Here is a 23,678-nt window from a genome sequence, read left to right as displayed (position 1 = left end):
GAGACTGCTTTTATCCAAGCAAAGTCAAAATAAGAGCGCTGCTCCCTGCTTCCCTCCCCTCCTCCCATTCATTGTAGTTTCAGGGCATGTACCACTGAACAGTCTGTCTCATTAAATAAAGCAATAATATTGTAGGGCTGAGAGATAAATCTAAAAGTCTCCGTTCTAATACTCCAGGCCATTGTGTTTCTAAAATCTCCCTAAAAAGATAGATGTTTATTCTTAAGCATCTCCAGGGATAGGCTTCCACAGCCCTCTCAATTATGTGTTCCATTATCTCACCAGTCTTCTCATCAGGAAGGTTTTTTTCCTTAATGTCTAACTTTAATCCCGCCTGTTGTAATTTAAACTCATTTCCTTTTGTCCTGACTTCAGTGGAAATAAAAAATAACTCACCAGCACCCACCCCCCCTATTTGTAATTGAAGATGTCTGACTTCCTCCAGGCAGCTCTTTCTAATGCTAAATGGACCCAGTCTTGCCTTTTTCTTCTCTTGCCTTTCTTGGAGACTCTTCCTTTGAAAACTTTCATTGTTCTTATTGCAGCAAGTATCAGGGACCATACATTTCAGTTCTGTCATTTTAATCCTGCAGCTTATTTTTTCAGTCTACCAATCTGTATAACCTTAGTAAGCCACTTAACACATTGAAAAAGAATCAATGGACACACTTGTAAAGAGCCTCACAGTTATGGGATTCTTCATCTCTGCAAGCGATCTGCTACAGCTGACCAGTACCCTCCCTCCCCAATTGTAGGGAAAGAGCAAATTAGCCACAATGGCATGGTCAGGCTCTCTTGGCCCACGTTTCGTAAATACATGGTTATGTAACAGCTGAGATCACTTAAAGCACTGTGGATGTGTGTCACAAGGTACTCGCTTAGACTGCTTTGTGCGGTGCGCATATATGAGCACCACCTGAAAAGCCCTTGCGGCTGCATTATGGCTGCGTTCACTGGGTCAACCACGCGAGGAGAAAATACAGCATATCTGTTGCTGCTGTAGCTGCTGTACCAGCCTGTAGAGAATAAACACATCTGTAGTTCCTACGGCTCTTCTGAGTTTTCTTCTAGCTTCCCTGCTCTCGGTTTGCCTATCCTGAGTTCAGCAAACAGTGAGCTACAGCAAGACACCAATTTACATATTTAAGAGTGAAATGATTTTCTTGTCTTATTTCTTGCTTCTTCATGTATACATTTCATGTGGCCACAACTACAGTGTTTTAGAGTCCCAGATCTACTCACTGCTGTGCCAGGATAGCTCAGGGATGGAGGGAAGGGGACAGTATTCTCATTTTCTTTTGCCTTTCTCAGATCCTAGAGGCAGTAGCATTGACAGAAGCTACAAATTTCCAGTGTTCATGGAACATTAATCTTTTTTTGGAATCTGAGATAAGAACTTGGAAGTAATATGAAAAGGAAGATTAGCTGAAAAATTAAAAATACAACTGTCTTCCTCCTAAAAATAGGAACTTCTCCATGAAAATTAGAAAGGAGATAATAATAGGTGTGGCTGAAGATGAAGTTAAACAACAATACAAGAGAGAAGAGGAAGCGGAGCAAGAAGAAAACAAGTGATGTGATCAAGTGAAGGCAGATTCATTTTGATATTTGGCAAAACTAATACAATTATGTAAAGTTTAAAAATAAAATTAAATTAAAAAAATAAATAAATATAAAAAAAGAAAAAAAAATGCTTTAATTTGTGATCCTTCAACAGGGAAATATCATAGTTAAGATCTCTTAGTAAAAAATAAACAACTATAAAATTCCAGAATAAGAAGTGACTCAAATTTGTAATATAAACATGATAAGAATTTCTGTTGATGTCTATGCTGTTAATTCAGTGATTCCTCATGACATGTTACTATCCACTGCCTATGATTTGAGGAGACATGGGTATTATTAATTTGACAACTTTGCAATTCTACATAGTCTGATCCTTCAGGAATAGTCCTTCACTATAAATAAAAAATGTCATTGAAATTACTGTAACTTCAAAGTAACTTCAAACTCAAAATAGGCATATAAGCAGTATTATGTTTCCTTCTATTAATTGAAGATTATATTAATAATACTCTGTCTTCTATGTAGCAGTGCCATACAGGGTATTTCAATGAGAATCTAATTGGCCCTTAAATTTATCCTAAAAATCAAAGGGAGAAATTGGTATTCATGGCAGGTGGACTGAATATTAAGTCTCTGTAGTACTCAGTAGAGGATTTTAAACGTTATTAGTAATCACTTCTGGAAGCTTCATTAAGGACAGAGTTCTTTTTCAATGTACATGTCTGTTACCTAGGACTATTTAGAATTAACTGCAACTACCCAGAAGGAAATGAAATGTTCCTTTCTCCTGCTTCTCTGAAAAGATACCAGTTGACCAAAGTTTCAGTCTACAGACAGGAGAGAATGCCATCTTCCCCTCAAATTAAGTTAATTGGCTTCCATTAAAGCAAGTGTGTCCCTTTTATAAGTCACAGTCCTGTATTCTAAACTAAACTTGAAACGGCTCACCACACAAACTTAAAAAGCCTTATGTCTTGAAAACTTAGTGATAGGAGCAATGGAAATGAGAAAGGAGAAAATAGATGGGAAATAGATGGGGAAATAGTGGAAACAGTGTCAGACTTTATTTTTGGGGGCTCCAAAATCACTGCAGATGGTGACTGCAGCCATGAAATTAAAAGACGCTTACTCCTTGGAAGGAAAGTTATGACCAACCTAGATAGCATATTGAAAAGCAGAGACATTACTTTACCAACAAAGGTCCGTCTAGTCAAGGCTATGGTTTTTCCAGTGGTCATGTATGGATATGAGAGTTGGACTGTGAAGAAAGCTGAGCACTGAAGAATTGATGCTTTTGAACTGTGGTGTTGGAGAAGACTCTTGAGAATCCCTTGGACTGCAAGGAGATCCAACCAGTCCATTCTAAAGGAGATCAGCCCTGGGTGTTCTTTGGAAGGACTGATGCTAAAGCTGAAACTCCAATACTTTGGCCTCCTCATGTGAAGAGTTGACTCATTGGAAAAGACTCTGATGCTGGGAGGGATTGGGGGCAGGAGGAGAAGGGGACGCCAGAGGATGAGATGGCTGGATGACATTACTGACTTGATGGACGTGAGTCTGAGTGAACTCTGGGAGTTGGTGATAGACAGGGAGGCCTGGCGTGCTGTGATTCATGGGGTCGCAAAGAGTTGGACACGACTGAGCAACTGAACTGAACTGAACTGAGGCAACTGCAATGGGCCTTCGATGTGTAAATCAGAAACACTGTCAAAACAGTACTTCAGGTGTGTTATGTCATCTCTAGGGTCAAAATGACAAGTTCAGGTCAATAATAAAATCATTTGCAAGGATATATATTGATACTTAGATTTAAGCTCCCAGATTTATGGCATCTATATATTTTACTTCAATTTTAAACCCAGGTAAAGACCACTGGAACCTAAAATCTAAAAATAGATTTATTGTTAGGATTAGTAGTAGTTGTTTGCTTTTAATTTATTGTCATCCTATGACTGTCATCCTAAGAGACTGCTTTTAAAAGAATTTACAGTTCCCACAAACACAGGAAGTAAAGTCTACGTGGAAAACAAAAAATCATTCTGTTTGAGCCAGTTCTGACATTATTCTGATTTGAAATCAAGACAGTAATTAGAAAATTGAATTTTGATAACATTTTTAGGGCCTATTTTACAACAACCCTCTGTCTTAGAAAGGTGCTTTTGCTTCAAAGAAATGGTGTGTATTTTTGGCCTCTTACCCGACTCTTTAAAAGAAACTTTTTATTTTAATGTAAAATTGATTCTCATGTGAATAACTCAATCTTCCATGCCTATTGAGTTGCACGTACGGGTCAGTTTAGCCACAGTGCATACTGTAAAGGATGGTGAAGGGAAGGAATGCCTGAGTAGGAGTGCTACATGATATCTGTGCCAACCTGCATCATTGGTAAAGTGAAGTCATGAGTTGCAAAGTAAGTGCTTCGAAGAAGCGCTGTTTATGGTGGGTCCTTTTGCATGATTGAGTGTCTGAGAAAGAAACTAGCCTACAACTTCAGACCTCAGTATGCTGTTACCAGTAAGGCCAAATTCTTCCTGGAACTTATGCTTTATTCATTTTAGCTTTGAAAGATTAAAAGAATCTTGCCTGGAATTCATTAATTTAAGAATGCATTTCATTATATTACTGTTTTACTTTAAAGATCAGGAAAGTATTCTGTTGTCTCCTCTCTGTTTTATTGGGAAATGAGGAGGGGAGGGAAAGAAAGGAGGGAGGGATAGAGTGGAGGGGAGAGATTTCTTTTACTTGCATTTTTATTAAAATTACTATGGGGCTTCCCAGGTGACTCAGTGAAAAAGAATTCACCTGCCAGGGTAGGAGACATGGGTTCGATCCCTGGGTCAGGAAGATCCCCTGGAGGAAGGCATGGTAATCCACTCCAGCATTCTTGCCTGGAAAATCCCATTGTCAGAGGAGCCTTGCTGACTTGTCCATGGAGTCACAAAAGAATCCGACGTGACTCAGCGACTAAAACAACATTACTATAATGTAATTTACCAACTATGGTTCTGTTCTTACACTATCTACTTTCTGCTCGTGTATCATCATATTTGTAACTCTCACTTATAATACCTCTTACATTTTAATATTGGAAGGCATTTTAATATAAGGTAGGCAACATATAATTAGTTGGAGGGGATATGTTTTTGGACAATCAAGGTGGAGACAGGCTGACAAGAATTTGTGTTCTAGTCAACCACTTACTTGCCATGTGACTTTGAACAAGTAATTAATCCTTCTGAGACTTTGTCTCCTTAAGTGATACAATGGTAGCATTGTGAGGACTGATTACATAATGCATGTAAGATAGCATGGGACCTGGCCCATGGGAAATGCTCTGCTCATGGTGATTTTTTCTTTTATTATGATGATGATGATGGAAAATGATTTATTCCTTTTTGCGTCAGATGTGCTAAAAACTTCCATGGAAGATTACATAAAGAAATTCTTGGCTGTGACTTTAAAGCCCTGATCAATTTATTCTGGAAAAGAGGTAAAAATGTAATGTGTGCTCATAATATGATGAGAATAACAATCTCACAAATATTTCTATGTTGCCTTACCAGGCATTTGAGATTGAAAGCAGATCCAGCCTGTTTCTCCAAAAACTGAACTCATTGCTGGGAGATAATCTCTCTTTTTGAGGTAAAGAATGATTTGTATTGATTTTTTGGAACTCATGCTTAAGAATCTCTGGCTGCAGACTACAGTGTAGCTATAACATCAGAAGGAAATATTTGCATCGAGTGATGGGTGAGGCTACATGGGAAAGTGAAAACAGCTTAAGGGCTGGTATGAGAAGAACTCTTTCAAATCCAGATTCTACCTGCTGCTGCTGCTGCTGCTAAGTCACTTCAGTTGTGCGACCCCATAGACAGCAGCCCACAAGGCTGCCCCGTCCCTGGGATTCTCCAGGCAAGAACACTGGAGCGGGTTGCCATTTCCTTCTCCAATGCAGGAAAGTGAAAAGTGAAAGGGAAGTCGCTCAGTCCTGTCCGACTCTTCGCGACCCCATGGACTACGGCCTACCAGGCTCCTCCATCCATGGGATTTTCCAGGCAAGAGTACTGGAGTGGGGTGCCATTGCCTTCTCCGCAGATTCTACCTAGTAACTGTATATCATTTGCTCTAGTGTCATTTCTTTCCTTTTTTTTGTAACTTTAAACTTTTTATTTTGTATTGTGGTATAGCCAGTTAACAATGTTGTGGTACTTTCAGGTGAACAGGAAGGGACTCAGCTGGATACATGTACATATACATGTATCCATTCCAGTACCATTTCTAGTATCATTTTGATACTAGACTATAATGACTATAATGCTTAATTTACAAACATACTGAAATATCAACAAAGATAACATGCATAAAGTACCTTAACCTAGTATCTCATTCAGAATAGATGCTCAGTAATTCCTCTTGCCGTCTGCCCTCCCTATAGTATTTGAGATAGTTTGATGTAGAACTACCTATTTTTACCACTTATCCTGCTTTCTGGGGTCTCTAACTTTGAGTCATTTCTGACCCACTGTGTTTGCCTATGGGCTTTCCCAGTGGCACAGCAGTAAACAATCTGTGTGCAATGCAGGAGATGCAGGAGATGTGGGTTGGATCCCTGGGTTGGGAAGATCCTCTTGAGGAGGGCATGGCAACCCACTCCAGTCTTCTTGCCTAGAGAATCCCAAGGACAAAGGAGCCCAGTGGGCTACAGTCCGTAGGGTCATAAAGAGTTGGACACAACTGAAGTGACTGAGTACACATGCACACGTTTGCCTACTTGGTAAGAGGAAGCCTGGTCTTGTCATATAAGTTGCTTAGTAGAGTTTCAGGAAAATATGGTTTAAAGAGAAATAAGCTAGTACCTATTTATTGACTAAGACCTTGGTAAGCTGTCTAAAAGTGCATAAGTACCACTTAATGACTTCCTCTGTCCTCAGTCCATCACAGTCAACAAAATGATGCTATTCAACAGTTTATTTTCTTCTGTTCTTTCTCTTGATCCCCTTTCTTTTTTGTTTGTTTTTTCCATGATACATGAAGAGAGAAGAGACTGTTTTGAATTTCTATATTTAGTCCAGCTGGACTAAATATTGAATATTCTGGATATTCTCTTGCCAGTGAAGGAGAAAGACATGCGTGTAATTATTGAACTTTTAACAGCCCATCCTTGGGGCTGACTTGGAGACTTGCATAGCAACACGTATCCAGTTAGGGTCGAAAGCAGAGCCCAGATCAATACAAAGCATTAAGGCTATCAGGTCTCCAGATGAAGTATCTGTTGTAAGTATGACTCTAAAATATAGCTATAAATAAATCAGAACACTTCTTAGACAGCAGCTACAAAGTGTTTGTTTATACAGGCACAAGGTGGTAAGTGGAAGGGACTATGTCCCAAGATCTTATTTGTATCACTTTATGTATTATTGGAAATAAGCATAGGGAGTATGGTCTGCTGATAACATCTGGGCCAGTTTTATCTCCAAATGTCTGTTTCCTTTAGATGTGGATTCTGTTGATTTCTGCCTATGGGTCACAGACTTTACTATATCCTTTACCCATTCATGTATGTCTATATAGACACAATATTGATATATACTGATGAGAAAGATTGGTTCTCATTATTGTTTAGATATTGGTATACACTCCATGGAGTTGCAAAAGAGTCCAACATGACTTAGTGACTAAATAGCAATAAATAATATTAGGTTGGTGATGACAAAATGCTAAGCAGTAATGTCAGGAATGTTTCTTGAAAAAGATATCTGTACTTTTGCTAATTTTGAGAGAGCTTATATTGCAATATATATGTATGTGTATCTCTGTGTATGTATTACACATCCTTAATATATAAAGGTCTTTCAGGAAATAACTTACGGTCAGAATTGTAAGTTCTTTCCTGCTAGAGAGTAAATTTTGAGAGTAACATGAGCCTTAAAGTTCCCATGTAATAAAGAGGGCCAAGAATTTCTAATAAGGACTTCCTCACCTAAAAATTTAAGAAGAGGTACTCTGTTGTTTTGTTTTGAAATAGTATCTATGATTTGGAAGGTAGAGAGAAAAGAATTAGTGTCTTTCAAATTTAAATACTTGTTTGCTGTTTTGATAGCTCTGGTTATTATCAGTCATTTTTTTAAAACAAAGTGAATTAGTGAGTCGTTACTGTGTGTATACAGTGTATTTTTTGCCAAAGGTTATAAAATACATATGTTTTTAATATGAAGACAAAACTTTCAAATGAAAGATTCTAAATTGGCTTAAAATTTCACTGAAGAAGAATGTGCACTTGACAAATTAGAGATACATTTTTCCAAAGAAAATTGCAAGAACAAATATTAGATCCTTCATGTTAAGAGTATAAACAGCTACGATTTAAGAACACAAGAAAAATAACTACATGAGGCACTACTACTCTCTGCTGGTTGTCTCATCTCAGTGACTGTTCCTTCTCAGCCTCTTTTGTGGCCCCCTCTTCTTCTATTTAACCTGAAAAGTTGATATTCCTTCAGGTTCTGTGCTTGGCTCTCTTATTACTGCCTGGCTGATTTTAATTTCTGTCATTAGTTACTTTCCATATGCTGATGACTTCCAGATTTGTGTCCTGGCCACATTCTCCCAAGCTCTAGGTCCATACATCCAAACATTCATTGGCCTTCTTCACTTAAGTGTGACATATGCACTGTAAACTCAACATTTTCAGAAAGTAAAGTCATCATATGCCATATCTCACCCTACTCTAGCCTTCTCTTTGTATCAAGTAGGCCCAAAAGGTCGTTCAGATTTTTCCAAAAGACATTACAGAAAAATCTGAATGACCTTTTTGGCCAACCCAATATTTCATGTCTCAGCATTAATACTGCCACCAATTTAGTTGCCCCAGCGAGACTCCATTTAACTCATAAAATTTCATCTCAAACCAATTCTATTTCCACTGCCACCAGGTCACTACTGTAGCTACCTTTGTATTGTTGCAGCAGCCTGTTCTCATTTCCCCTACTCTGTCTTCTTCAATACATTGTCTGCATTTCACTCTATGTATACGGAAACCCCTTGGCTTAGATCTTAACTTCTGTGGCTCCCATTGTTTCTAGGATTAAGTCCAGATTCCTCACCATGGTAACAGGCTCTTCCTCACCTCATGCGCTCAGCACTGCCTGCTTTTCTAGCCTTGTCTCCCATTCCATGACCTGAACAAGCTGAGTTTTTTTACTCTAAACATTTGGACAAGCCTTCATGTTTGCAGTTCCTGCCTCTTCCTACCTTAGTACTTTTGCCCAGCCAGTTCCCCATTTACCTTCGCATTTTGGTTTGCATAATATTTCCTCCAGAAGCTCTGACATATCCACTTCCTTCCTCCCATTCACCAAATAAACACTTTGTGTTTTTCCTACATGCCCTTATAACATATCCCTATCATAGCACTTACTCCAGTGTGTTAGAATTGTTGTTTTACTCTCAGCTTTCCCCTCTAGGCTGTAAATTCCTTAAGGTTAAAGATGTTGAAACTTATGGTTCTTGGAATATAGTGTATGCTTGAAAAGTATTTCTTGATTGTGTAAATGAATTATTGTGACTTCTCCTTACTGTTTTCATGGTGGTTTTGCCAGTGTCATCATGTGTCGCATATTTCCCTCAGTTTCAGAATGTCTTCTAATTTCAAATGAGAACTTCAAAACATATAGAACATTATATACTGTTAAGTAAAAAAGTAAAATACAGAATAGTATCATTGTAAATCATTCCTTAAGGTAAGAAGAAAGATATATAAGATAATATACATGTCTGTTCATTTGTATGAAACAAATAGAGGAATGGTGAGCCAGGAGCTAGAGAGATTAGTTACCTGGAGGGAGTAAATGGTGGAAAGAAGTGGGGACCTAGGAACATGATAGCAGAGGTGAGGAGGGAACAGTTTTTTTTCTAAGATCACCTTTGTATATTGCCTTGACTGTTTGGAACCACAGTAATGTTTTGCGTACTTCCTCTCTGAAAACAGATAAATAAAACCAGGATGTAGGGGGAACCCGAAATGTAATACAAAATATAGCAGGTGATTCTAACTCTGTAGTGAATTAGTAACATATCCACACTGAAGAGGGTGTTAAAGAAAAGCGCTAACCTGGGTAATGCTGGAAAACAGTATTTTGACTGGATATTGTGAAGCTAACGGCAAATACAGTTATCAAGTTAGTGTTTCTTATACAGATGGGGGTTGTCAGTTCTGAAGCTGCTTTATGTTTAGAATTATAGGAGGGGAGCCCTGTAGTATTGGACTGAAAGCACAGGTGGTTGTATGAACTCACAGTTTTTACTATATATCTGTCTAGATGTATATACAGAGGCATGGATGCAAAAGTAAAATAGATGTGCGTGTGTTGCACTTGGTGAGTATGCATAGTGTTCCCTTGCTCTGTCTGCTGATAAGGCCTAGAAACAAAGAGATGCTAGCAGCAGTAAGCATTCCTAGTGCCCAAGTTTTGGTTACCATCTTTAGTAAAAGGAACAAGGCTGATTATATAGGTAGTGCATGTGTTTGCATGCTCAAGCGCCCAATTGTGTCCAACTCTTTGTGACCCCATGGGCGGTAGCCCACCAGGCTCCTCTGTCTGAGGAATTTTCCAGGCAAGAATACTGGAGTGGGTTGCCATTTCCTACTCTAGGGGATCTTCCCAATGAAGGGATTGAACCTGCATCTCTTGCCTCTCCTGCACTGGCAGGAGAATTCTTTCCCATTGCACCACCAAATAAATGGCTACCCACTCCAGTATTCTTGCCTGGAGAATCCTATGGACAGAGGAACCTGGTGGGCTATAGTCCATGGAGTCGCAAAGAGTTAGACACGACTGAGTGACTAACACCTTTTTCTTTTTTTTTTCCACTTGTCTTACTTTATCATAAACATTGCACTCAGTGTGGAAAAGCTTTACTCAAGATTCAGAGGACATAAAAATGCAAGGGATTTTTACATTAAAAATAAACAGTAATAGCTCTTTCATCTACTAGACAAAAAAATTGGAAATGTTAAAACTTGATCAACAACCAAAAAAGGAACCAATGCTCCTTGGGGAAGTACTTGATTTCAGACCAGAGGCGAGAAAACACGAGATGAGCCTGAAGCATCTTATTATGCCAGAAAACCCGAAATCAAGTCAAAAGGCAGAGAAGCCAGCCTTAAGCAGATCCCAACAGCCAAAGCTGGAATAATTTTGAGCAACAAAATGATAATTTTGAGCAACAATGATAGTATTGGATTATAACCCACAGAATAAACTAAATGACCATGAACTCATTGATATAAAATAATTGAATCAGTAAGAGGAGAAGGAGTGACGACTCTTCCTTATAGTACACTTCCATTTAATAAATGTAGAAGGAGTGAAGGAAGAACAAAACATCATTCGACAGACACCAATATAACAGTTATCTCAGGTGAGATCCACCAGTGGATGCTAACATCAGTGGGAGAAAGTTTGAGGAGAAACAGGATATTTGCATAGTCTCACCCAATGTGTTTATTAAATAGAGAGAGGAAAATACTACTTACAGCAGCAAAAGCTGGTAGACACCACCTTAACCAAATGCTCACAGTTCACGTCACTTACAGTAAGACCTGTAACATCATGTACCCCCAATAGGAGGCACTGAAAAAGGCAAAAGGATTGCATCTCTGTTATTCTGAACAAAAACACATATTCTCAATATAAGCATGAGAAAACATCAGACAGACCCAAATTGAAAACCTTTCCAGAAGATAACTCATCAATATGGCTTAAGTGTCAAGGTTGTGAAAGACTGGGGAACTCTCCCAGATTATGGGAGACTGAGGAGATTTAGTGTAATCTGGAATTCCAGATTGAATTTTGAGACAGAAAAGGGCCATTGGCGGAAAAACTGCTGAAATTTGAATAACATCTGTACGTTAACTAGCTAGTAGTAGTATAACAATGTCAATTTTCTGGTAAGCCTTCCTCAGGGATCAGTGCAAAGGAACAGAGGAAGACAACAGGATGGGAAAGACTAGAGAGCTCTTCGAGACAATTAGAGATACCAAGATTTTATGCAAAGATGGGCTCAATAAAGGACAGAAATGGTATGGACCTAACAGAAGCAGAGGATATTAAGAAGAGGTGGCAAGAATACACAGAAGAACTGTACCCAGATAATCATGATGGTGTGATCACTCACTTAGAGCCAGACATCCTGGAATGTGAAGTCAAGTGGGCCTTAGGAAGCATCACTACAAACAAATCTAGTGGAGGTGATTAAATTTCAGTTGAGCTATTTCAAATCCCAAGAGATGATGCTGTGAAAGTGGTGCACTCAATATGTCAGCAAATTTGGAAAACTCAGCAGTGGCCACAGGACTGGAAAAGGTCAGTTTTCATTCCAACCCCAAAGAAAGGCAATGCCAAAGAATGCTCCATCTACCACACAATTGCACTCATCTCACACGCTAGTAAAGTAATGCTCAAAATTCTCGAAGCCAGGCTTCAGCAATACATGAACAGTGAACTTCCAGATGTTCAAGTTGGATTTAGAAAAGGCAGAGAAACCATAGATCAAATTGCCAACATCTGCTAGATCATTGAAAAAGCAAGAGAGTTCCAGAAAAACATCTATTTCTGCTTTATTAACTATGCCAAAGCCTTTGGCTGTGTGGATCACAACAAATGTGGAAAATTCTGAAAGAGATGTGAATACCAGACCACCTGACCTGCCTCTTGAGAAATCCATATGCAGGTCAGGAAGCAACAGTTAGAACTGGACATGGAACGATAGACTGGTTCCAAGTAGGAAAAGGAGTAGGTCAAGGCTATATATTGTCACTCTGCTTATTTATCTTATATGCAGAGTACATCATGAGAAATACTGGGCTGGAGGAAGCACAAGCTGGAATCAAGATTGCTGGGAGAAATACCAGAAACCCCAGATATGCAGATGATACCACTCTTATGGCAGAGAGTGAAGAAGAACTAAAGAGCCTCTTGATGAAAGTGAAAGAGGAGAGTGAAAAAGTTGGCTTAAAGCTCAACATTCAGAAAACTAAGATCATGGCATCTGGTCCCATCACTTCATGGGAAATATATGGGGAAACAGTGGAAACAGTGGCTGATTTTATTTTGGGGGACTCCAAAATCACTACAGATGGTGACTGCAGCCATGAAATTAAAAGACGCTTACTCCTTGGAAGGAAAGTTATGGCCAACCTAGATAGCATGTTAAAAAGCAGAGACATTACTTTGCCAAGAAATGTCCATCTAGTCAAAGGTATGGTTTTTCCAGTAGTCATGTATGGATGTGAGAGTTGGACTATAAAGAAAGCTGAGCACCGAAGAATTGATGCTTTTGAACTGTGGTGTTGGAGAAGACTCTTGAGAATCCCTTGGACTGCAAGGAGATCCAACCAGTCCTTTCTAAAGGAGATCAGTCCTGAGTGTTCATTGGACTGATGCTAAAACTGAAACTCCAGTACTTTGGCCATCTAATGCGAAGAACCGACTCATTGGAAAAGACCCTGATGCTGGGAAAGATTGAAGGCAGGAGGAGAAGGGGACAACAGAGGATAAGATAGTTGGATGGTATCACCGACTTAATTGAGATGAATTTGAGTAAATTCCGGGAGTTGGTGATGGACAGGGAGGCCTGGCATGCGTGGTCCATGGGGTTGCAAAGAGTCAGACATGACTGAGCAACTGAACTGAACTGAAGTCTGATTCTGTAAGATGTTGTATAGGTAAAGGGTATATGGGAACTTGTACTATTTTTTCAACCTTTTTTGTAAGTGTAAAATTATTAAAAGAAAAATTTTCTAAATAAGGGCTAGCATCTCCACTTATAAACAAATACACTTTAAAAAAAACAAATACATTTAATTTTTGACTTTTACAAATTTGACTCTATCACATGAATTTGAGCATACTCTGGGAGATAGTGAAGGACAGGGAAGCCTGGTATGCTGCAGTCCTTGGGGTTACAAAGAGTCAGACATAGCAACTAAACAGCAAAAATAATATACTATAATTTTTAGGAAAACTAAAAGAATAGGAAAAAATATAGAAAGAGAAGAGAAAATATTCTTCTGATCAGATTAAGGAAAGTTCCTTCTATTTCTAGTTTGCTAAAAGTTGTTTTTATGCTTATATGTTTTCTTTTTAAAAATCTAATTGAGGGTAACTAATTTTTAGATTTTTATTCATTTATTTATTTTTGACTGTGCTGGGTCCTCACTGCTGTGTGGGCTTTTCTCTAGTTGTAGAGAGCAGAGCCTACTCTCTACTTGTGGTGCGTGGGCTTCTCACTGAGGTGGCTCCTCTTGTCATGGAGCTAGGGAGTGTGGGCTTCAGTACTTGTGGCATGTGGGCTCAGCAGTTGCGGCTCCAGGGCTCTGGAGCACAGGCTTAGAAGTTATGGTACTTGGGTTTAGTTTCTCAATGGCATGTGGGATCTTCCTGTCTCAGGGATTGAACCCATGTCTCCTGTATTGGCAGGCAGATTCTATACCACTGAGCCACCAGGGAAGCCGTAAAAGTTTTTTTAAATTATGAATAGATGTTTAGTGTTAAATGTACCTTTATATATCTTTGAAATGATCATTTAATTTTTATTATTTTTTGGCATATTGCTTTTGGAATTTCAGTCATAATTAGGAAAATTTCCTCCAATCTCAGGTTATAGAGGAAGTTATTATATTTTATATTTTCTTCTACAGTTACATAGTTTTATTATTTTAAAACTCAAACAGTGATTATAAGAAGCTAAAGAGCTTACTTTGACTTTAACCTTAAGTTCCAGTTTTTGCTGCAGTCTTTGCCTCTTGCTTCTTATCAGCCCTGTGACTGTGGTATGCAGCACATACCTTTGTAGGGCTTACTGTGTGCCAGACACTTTTGTAAGCACATTACAAATATTAAAGCATTTATTCCTTTAGTCACCAAATGAATATTTCAGAGAAGAAAACAAGAACCAGGGAACTGAAAGAACTCATTCAAGTTCTCATACCTGTCCAGAAGTCCACTCTACTAATTGTATGATAAGATCCTGGCAGCTGAGGCAGGAAAATATTTGCCTGGTATCTTTTATTCTTTTCCTATCATCTTTAGTGACAGAACCAGGGATCCTCTGGGACCACACAGATAATCCTAGTAATTTCTGGTATAGGAAAAATAAGTGTATCTACTGGACTGAGAGTCATAGAAAATACATAGTTTTAGGAGAGGTTATATTTTGGAGGAGGTAGAAAGATTATTAATTTTTGAAATTAATTTTTATAGGAGTATAGTTGCTTTACATTGCTGTGTTAGTTTCTGCTGTACATCAAAGTGAATCAGCGATATGTATACCTATGTGGGCCTGCGTGCTAACTCACTTCAGTCGTGTCCAACTCTTTGAGATCCTATGGACTGTAGCTTACCAGGCTCCTCTGTCCATGGAATTCTCCAAGCAAGAATACTGGGAGTGGGTTACCATTCCCAGGGTTTCTTTCTGACCTAGGGATTGAACCCATGTCTTTTAAGTCTACTGCAATGGCAGGCAGGTTCTTTACAACAGTGTCCCGTGGGAAGCCCATGTATACATATACTCCCTCTTTTTTTTGGATTTTCTCTTCCATTTAGGTCATCACAGAGTTTGAGTAGTATTCCTTGTGCTATACAGTAGGTTCTCATTAGTTATCTGTTTTATTCATAGCAGTGTATGTCTGTCAATCCCAATCTCCTTATTCATCGCACTCCTCTTACCCCTTTGGGTCATATGCTTGTTTTGTACGGGAAAGACTATTTAAAAAGAAAATTTGAAAGGGCATTTTAAAGCCATTGTTTTTCTTTTCATATGGTAAGTTAATTGATATTTTCAAATTTAAAATGTGCAGGCTTTAAACCCCATTTCTTGAAGCTGCAGCTTAACATTTGTTTCCTACTCTTCGTTAACAAGAAACGATCTCTGTTCAAAAGCAGGGTGCTTATCTGGCTTCTCCTGTTGTGTAACCTTATCTGACTTGAACAGGGCTGGCTTTAGGATGATTAACCACTCTGAACTCCAGGACTTCAGGCTGGTAAATATTTGTCTTTTTTATAAAAATGAAATGATTAAAAAAATAGATATTCCAACCTCTCCCAAGTAGAGGAGGACAGAGAAGAATTGATGCTACATGCTCTCTGTTGGCTCAGAGTTCCTTTCAACTTTTTAGAAGGAAGGAATCATGCCTGGATTCCATCATCTTACAAGAAACAGTTCCTCAGTATGTTGAAAGCCTTAGAGAAATGTCCCCTTTCTAAGAAGGCTAAAAGCTTGATTCTGACCTATCTTTCCCCTATCACTTTTTAATTGGCATTATTTGTAGTAATTTTGTATCATTATGATGCTTTCACATAAGTTACCATGTTTGATTTTCACATCAGCCCTGAAATACGAAGGGAAGCTATTACCACCGTTCCACAGAGAAAACTAAGGCTTGGAGATTTCCAGCAGTCTTCCCAAGATTGCAGAGTTGGGCGGAGATGGCCTCCTGGCTTTGGTGCTCATTCTTCCCTACCAGGCCCTACCCCTCAAATAGCACAGAAATACTAGGTATTGTCGCATTTATATAAAAACACTTGGTATTGATATATTTTACAAGTATGTTTCAAATTAGTGGAAAATTTTGGTGAAATTTAGAGTAAAATTTTTTTTAAAACCTAAGTAAGAAAGATTGTTGTTCAGATGCCCAGTCGGTGTCCAACTCTTTGCAACCCCACGGACTGCAGCACACCAGGCTTCCTCGTCCTTCACCATCTCCCAGAGTTTGCTCAAACTCATGTCCATAAAGTCATCTCAACCTCTCATCAAGTAAATTTCAGAAAGCTTCCAAACAAGATGTCGTCCAGATCCCAGCAATAACAATAGTTGTTCAGTTGTGGCCTGGTGTGGAGCAAGACAACGTCAGGGATTGCTTCCTTCTTTCACAAGAAGTCACTCATCTGCTTGTGCTGGCCCTTTAAGACCAGTTTTACACTTCTCTGAGTGTTTATTTATTTGTGTGTGGCAAACTCTGTTAAAAAATTGTAGCCTGGTTTTGGCAAGTACTAGAAGACAAACCAGAAATCACGTAGGAAGTAGAGTGTATTACTACTTACCGTGTACAGTCTCTTGTGCTGCAGCCTGCAACAAAATATTACAGGGGTTTCGGGTAGGAATTTCTGTTTTTATGTTGCATTACCTTTTAGGAAGAACTCATCACAGCCGTGTTCTGAGATTCATGAGCTGTTAAAAATCTCTTCCATATCAGAATATAAGCTTTCATATTTCCTACAGCTGGGACAAAGGGAAATGGTATAGTCTACCATCTGGATTCAGAATATACTTAGCAAAGAAGAAGCATATGCAAGATCTAGTATGAAGCATTGGAGTAAAGCCTGAAGGATGAATGCATTAAAAGTACCAGAACATGAAAATCCTCCGTGTTCAAAGGAGCGAGTTCAGCCTGGCTTTAGGCTGTCGCGTTTCGCAGGCTCTTACTTTCCCACCAGTGTGCAGAGCTGATTCTCCGTGTTGAGAAGGCTCAAGCTCACTCTTTGGCCCTAAGTTCTAACAGCTTGAAAACCTTATGGTTGGGTATTCGTATTTAAAATCCCTAAAATAAAAGTGGGAAATTTGCGAGGGACCATCCTTTTCAGTATTTAGCTTGGAACTCATCCTGTCCTTCAGGGGCCTCCAAAGACTAACTACTTCATCCTCTGAAACACTTCATTATGAGCTGAAAAGGAGCCAGCACAAAAGACCCTGTTCTCTCGGAGATGGAACACAGGACAGTGTGTTTGTCTTGCTCCTACCATGGCCAAATCACCAAGCTATTCACCGTCTCAAACTGGTCTTATTTATTTGTGTCATGCAAGAGAAATTTATTTTCTAAATTGTTAAGAGCTTGAATGTATTTATTACACTCTTTGGAAGGTTTGGCCCCAGCCTTGTCCTGAGGCGTTGAGATTTGTTTTCCATCAATTTGAGCCTCAAACATAAAAGAGTTTCAACGGTGGCTGGGATATTACCTGACATTTTAATGATTGGGTGAAGAGAAGTTAAATTACGAGATGACCTGGACAACAAACAGACTTCAGAATCCTTTCTCAATAGAGTGTTAGTGAGCTGCCCAGTACTCTGGATGGTGGTTTAAAAAAATATAATAAAATGTCAGCCAAGCTTTTTTGAGACAGATTAGAGAATTACCCAATTCCCTCAACCTCTTCACTCTAAGTCTAAAGCAAATGTTTGTTTAAAATTTGAAAACCAAGCAGTTTGTGTTCAACTGGATGAATTGTATTCTTTAGGGACAGAACAACAACCAAAAAGGTTAGTCTGTAGTGTTCTGTCTCATAGCTGGTGTATTCTTAATGAAGAACATTCCTTTGTGTGTCAGTACTCAAAATTGGGACACCAAAAATGCAACAATTAAGTAAAATGGTTTTATTTAGTTATCATCTATCTGAAACTAATGATAAATAGGAATCAGTAAAGTTTACTGCCTATAGCTGTATGCCTGGCATATTGTTATGTGGATTGTCTCATTTAATCTTTTCAAAAATCCCAAGGTTTTATAGGCTGTTATTCCCCCACTTTTTAGATGACAAACAGAGGCTTCCATTGATTAGGTTCCTTGTCTAAGATCATACAACTGTGGAGCAGGAATTGAAGCCCCATGATTCTAGGCTGCAGCACTGAGCTCTTATTAGCGCGGCCGATGGTTTTCTTTATGAAGCTCAGTTCATCCAGATAATGTGGTCAGTTAATGACAGGTCTACTGGATGATCACTTGAGAACAGAAAGCCAATTACATGGCATTGCCTAGCAGAGACAGTGGAAAAAATTGTCAATTTTTAAAATTGAAAGATTGTTGATGTACAATATTACATGAGTTACAGATATACAATATAGTGAATCAAGTTTTTAAGGGTTATACTCCATTTACCTTCCCTGGTGGCTCAGTCAGTAAAGAATACGCCTGCAATGCAGAAGATCACTTTGATCTCTGGGTTGGGAAGATCCCCTGGGGAAGGAAATGGAAACCCACTCCAGTATTCTTGCCTGGAGAATCCCATGGACAGAGGAGCCTGGAGGGCTACAGTCCATGGGGTCACAAAGAGTCAGACATGACTAGGCAACTGAACAACAACCATTTACAGTTATTTTAAAATATTGGCTGTCTTCACTGTGCTGTACAGTATATCCTTGTAGCTTATTTTGTGCATAAGAGTTTGTACCTCTTAATCCCTTACCCCTAGATGGCCCTTCCTTCTCCCCTCTCCTCACTGGTAACCACTAGTTTGTTCTCTGTATCTGTGAGTCTGCTTCTTATTTATTATATTTACTAGTTTGTTGTATTTTTCAGATCCCACATATAAGGATATCATATGGTATTTGCGAAATTGAAAAATTTTTAATGTGTGTATTTAGCACCCACATAACACAATTGTAAGGCACTTCAGAAGTAAGCTCATAGAAGTAGGTGGAACTGCAGTTGGATAGTAATCTAGACATAAGACTGCTTTTTTTTTTTAATTTAAAGTGATTGCTATTCATTCTGTTTCCGGATGAGACTTTGTTTTTCTTTTATAAGTGATGGATACCCATATGCTGCTCATAAGAGACCAGAGAAAACATAGACAAATCCCATAAGAACTGAAACAGAGAGTGTCCTGGAACATTGTTAAAGGATAATTTCATTGAGGGGAAATTTTTTACATAAAATTGGCAGATGAGGGTTATTAATTTATCTCTTCTAGAAATAGCTGAAAGGGGGGTACAACAGAAATCATTCCAATTCAAACATATAGGGAAATGGATTCAACCAGGATGCTAAGATAATTTTGGACTTTTTCAGTTTTATAGGCTGAGGTTTTCCATGAATATAACTGAGACCCATGATTCAGTAACTTGGAAGGTTAGAGGTTTCACACACACACACACACACCCTGCACATTATTACCCATATCTTTCAGGATAGAATCTTTGGGAAAAGTAAAGGTTTTTATTGGTTTTTTTTTTTTTTTTTTTTAGTATTGACAAATAGCCATTCCAACTGGTTTTATAGCAACAGCTAGTCATGGACCATGGCCTTCAAAGAAAATGTTTATCTACCATTTATTGAAAGCTGTGTCTATGAGAAGGACCATTTCTTTAATTCTAAAATGACCATTTTGGGTCAAGATATTTTATACTTGTATTTGAGGGGAAAGACTGTAAAGCACAATAGTTTCAAAAATAACTAATTTTGCTGGTAGAATTAAATGATTGTAAGAGAATTTCTTCTCATTGTCAGAATGGAAGTTCACTGTATGTCTCAAATATTTATTTTTATAAACATTATGGCCTGGGCACATTAAGGCCATTTTCTTGTACATAAAAAGCCACTTTACCTTAGCTTTGCCTTGTTCCTGTAAAAACAGAAGATTGTTTTATGGTCTGTCTAACTGTATCTTTGCCTGACAAATAGACATCAAATAAAGAACCAATTGTTGTACCTTACTCAGAGACTTTTGCTAGATCTCCTTACCTGAACAGACCTCAGTAGTAACAAAGAGGACCCAGCTGATAAATGACTGGTTTTGTTTTCATGAAAGTTAGGAGAAGTATCACCTGCCAGGAGGGTTTATCTTGGACTCTGGGGGCAAAAACCTTTACTGGCTCCAGAATGATGACAGTCACTAATGTTTAAGTGATATTCTAACCTTTCCAAAATCATTTATATGATCCCATTTTATCCTTACAGTGTTTTTAGAAAATAAAAGCACATAATATACGTAGCATATACTGTTTCAGTTTGGTTTTTGCTCACATGAATTTAAAGACACACACAATATCCAGTAATATTTACTATCAATTTTTTGAGTGAGTGAGTGAGTGAAAGTTGCTCAGTCATGTCTGACTCTTTGCAACCCCCATGGACTATACAGTCCATCAATTTTTTACTACTTTGATATACTCTTATTTTTTTCATTTTATATTTCTCTCTTTTTTGTTATTCTCCGGACATTTTTTCTTCCCACCCTTTGCAGAACATTCTGATTATTTGTTTAGACCCTCCATTAAGGAAATATCCATTTTGGCTATTTAAGTGACATATATGGATGCAAAAACATCCGGCACAGTGTCTGACAAGTAACAGATGCTCAGTGTTGACTTTTTGTTCCTCTGCCTCCTCTCCCTCTTTTTGTTTTTGGTTTGGTCTTCAGGTTGGTAGTGTGGCATCAGCCCACACTTGATAGTTGAATACATAGACATATAGATAGATAATCTCTATCCATCCATTTTTCCATTTATGTATCTTTGGTCCTTGGTTCCCTCTCTATATAGGTTTCTTTCCTTTAATCCTTGATATTCAGTTTCTCTAATTTTCTTATGCATGTTGTTCAGTCACTAAGTTGTGTCTGACTCTGCAGTCCCAGGGACTCCAGCATGCCAGGCTTCCCTATCTTTCAGCCTCTCCCAGAGTTTGCTCATATTCATGTCCATTGAGTCAGTGATGCTATGTAACTGTATTTTGTACTTATTGAATACACATGTACAGAAAGCAAGTGTTCTAGTGATCATGTTTAATCGTGGGAGATACAAACCAGAGTAAGATAAAATCATGAGTCTGGCGTAGGAGATACACAAATAAATATGTCAAACCATGTGTGATATGCTCTCATAGAGAATATAGAGGGGACCTGTAATAGGGTTGAGAGCTAGAGCCTGACTCTGGGATTTTGGGGATCAGAAGTGAATGATAAATATTATTACTCTCTGTTGAGATTTCTTTTTGATAGTATGTTTTGAGGAATTAACATTAATTGAATTCTTTTGCATTCCTGGTGTAAGTTTTTCTTTATTATTGCTTTAAAATATATAGTACTGATTTGCGAATGTCTTCATTTGAATTTTCGCATATATTTACATGCATGAGTTTTCCTTTGAGGTTTTTGCTGTGTGAATTTGCACTCAGGACTTTGTGAGGTTTTCTGAGCACAGTCTTGCTAACTTTGGAAAAGTGATCTTTGTGTTAATGTTAAATGTTCTACCACTGTCCAGGATCCTTCTACTTTAAACATTTCCTCTATGAACTCATTTGAAATTTCCGAACTTTTAGAAGACTGCTATGTCTTTCCTGAATGTTGTTGGAAAAGGCATTATCTTCTGCTTTACTATGTTACTTCTTTCTAGTTGTAAATCCATCTACTTTATTGAGTCACTTCCTCTCCTTAGTAATGATATTCTATAGAAACACATTAATCAATTTTGAATTGTTTTTAAACAGTCTAAGGATCTTTTTAGACATCTGTCTTTACTGGTGGTTCTTTTAATTACTTCTAGGCTGATTTCTTTTTTACTGAGATAAAACCTCAGTCATTTCCCCAAACCCTTTCATTTTTCTTTTAAGCATGAGATTAGGAAGGATCAGATGTTGAGAGTATGAGGTACACACAATGATCCTGTTTTTTTTTTTACTAAATAGGATGATCTAAAACTCTTATTCTTTAAGCAGTAATTCACAATTCCATTGCTATGTGTCTTTTATTTCTATAGGTGAGAAATAAGCTTCTGGAATGGCTTAAGACTAGATTCTGGAGTCAGCACGAAGAAGATTCTTTCATTCACTGTGTGCGTGACTTGGAGCAAATCACTTGAACTTTTTAGAGTCTAGTTTATCACCTGTGAAATGAGACACTGCTAACTACCATTTTAGGCAGCTGTGTAATAAGCAAACATGTAAAGTACTATGGTTAGCACATAAAAAGTACTTTTAAATGGTACTAATGTAATTATTCAACTATCATAAGTCAGTTCCTTATCCTGTCCCTTCATGTACTATGATCGTCCTTTCCTATTCTTTTATAAAAATTGCGTCCAGTTCTCACCCCTCAGAATCCATAGGCTGGATCTTCCATCGTCTGCATTGCTTGTACTGCACATTTCCACCTTGTACATCTGTATTTCTTAAAAAGCCCCCTCAAGTTTTGCTTTCTGTCTTGTTCTTTACCACCGTGTGTTTTGGCGGAAAATGCTTACAGCATGGAAGCCCCAGGTTCTACTCCTAACAGGATATTTGGCTGATTATTTGACCTTAGGTAGTCAATCTTCTTATCATTTATTTTTGTTACTATCAATTATCAAGCATGGCTTTGTCTCTGATGCTTTATATAATATCTCATTTACTCCTCACAATCATTTGTTTGGAAGGTGTTATTTCCATTTTGCCAACGAGGAAATAGAGATTTAAAATTATTAAGTAATAATTTTAAGTAATTATTAGTAATTACTTAAGTATTTACTTTAGTAATTGCTAAAGTATTAAGTAATAATTTTAATATTAAGCCCAGAAGCTGAATGGGCAGTTTTCCTGGACTCTGAGGATGCGGATTTTTACCTACTTACAACTCAGAGTTGTTAGGGCCAACCAAGGTCAAGTGAGATTGTTTCATAGACTGGAACACGTTGCAGACAGAACAGTTCTATCAGGCTAGTATTTTCTCTTCTCCCCTCGCCACCCCCTTCTATTCCTGTCTTCTGACACGTGGATTATACCACGGGTTGGTTATCCTCATTCCCTCTGCGTCTTCGTTTTTGCACCTTTGCTTTCCTCTGTTCTCTCCCTTTCCTTTTGTCCTCCATGGCATTTCCAGAGAACTTCTCTCTTCCTCCGTGTCTCCCTTCCTCAGCCAGAGACAGCTTGCCTTACCAGCTCTTTCAGCTTGCCTGTTTTGTGTTTGACATCCATTTTAAAATGATTTTCATAGCTCAGTTATAGACAGCTTCACATCGTCCCTCTGTGCCCCCCCCCTTTTTTTTTAAAGATTTGGTTTGGAAAAGGGTAAGGCAGTGCAGGATGTGTAGAGGTAAGAAAGAAGAGAAACTGTTGGGAGGGGCTGCTGTATTCCATCTTCAAAGAAAGCAGAGCTGGGGTTAGTCCAAGTTGTTTTACTATTGGAAGAGAGTCGTTCTACCATAGTTTGGACATAACCTGGCTTTTTATTGCCAAGAAAGTATAAGATGGAAATGGAGGTAAATGTGAATAATTCAAAATAATGTTTAACTTTGAGGATATTTCACTTTCTCTGGAATTAGAGATTTATGCTAGTCAAGAGTTAGGGAGGAATTCGAAATGTTTATGT

The 23,678-nt window shown here is 38.3% G+C and overlaps 1 protein-coding gene across 4 annotated transcripts in view; it reads left to right on the top strand.

Moving 5' to 3' along the window:
• BBS9 (Bardet-Biedl syndrome 9) overlaps positions 1 to 23,678 on the top strand; it is a 478,678-nt gene that overhangs the window by 436,149 nt on the left and 18,851 nt on the right. Inside the window, exon 22 of one of the 4 annotated variants that reach the window (XR_011566256.1) lies at positions 5,130 to 5,208. The exons of the other annotated variants lie outside the window; for them this stretch is intronic. The gene's annotated coding sequence lies outside the window, so the exon portion shown is untranslated. The remainder of the gene's footprint in view (positions 1 to 5,129; positions 5,209 to 23,678) is intronic. 4 annotated transcript variants of the gene reach the window in all.

This window comes from Bos indicus, chromosome 4, assembly GCF_029378745.1.
Source record: "Bos indicus isolate NIAB-ARS_2022 breed Sahiwal x Tharparkar chromosome 4, NIAB-ARS_B.indTharparkar_mat_pri_1.0, whole genome shotgun sequence".
NCBI classification, from domain to species: domain Eukaryota; kingdom Metazoa; phylum Chordata; class Mammalia; order Artiodactyla; family Bovidae; genus Bos; species Bos indicus.
The sequence above is the reverse complement of the archived record's forward strand: the minus strand, read 5'-3'. Positions and strand labels throughout refer to the sequence as shown.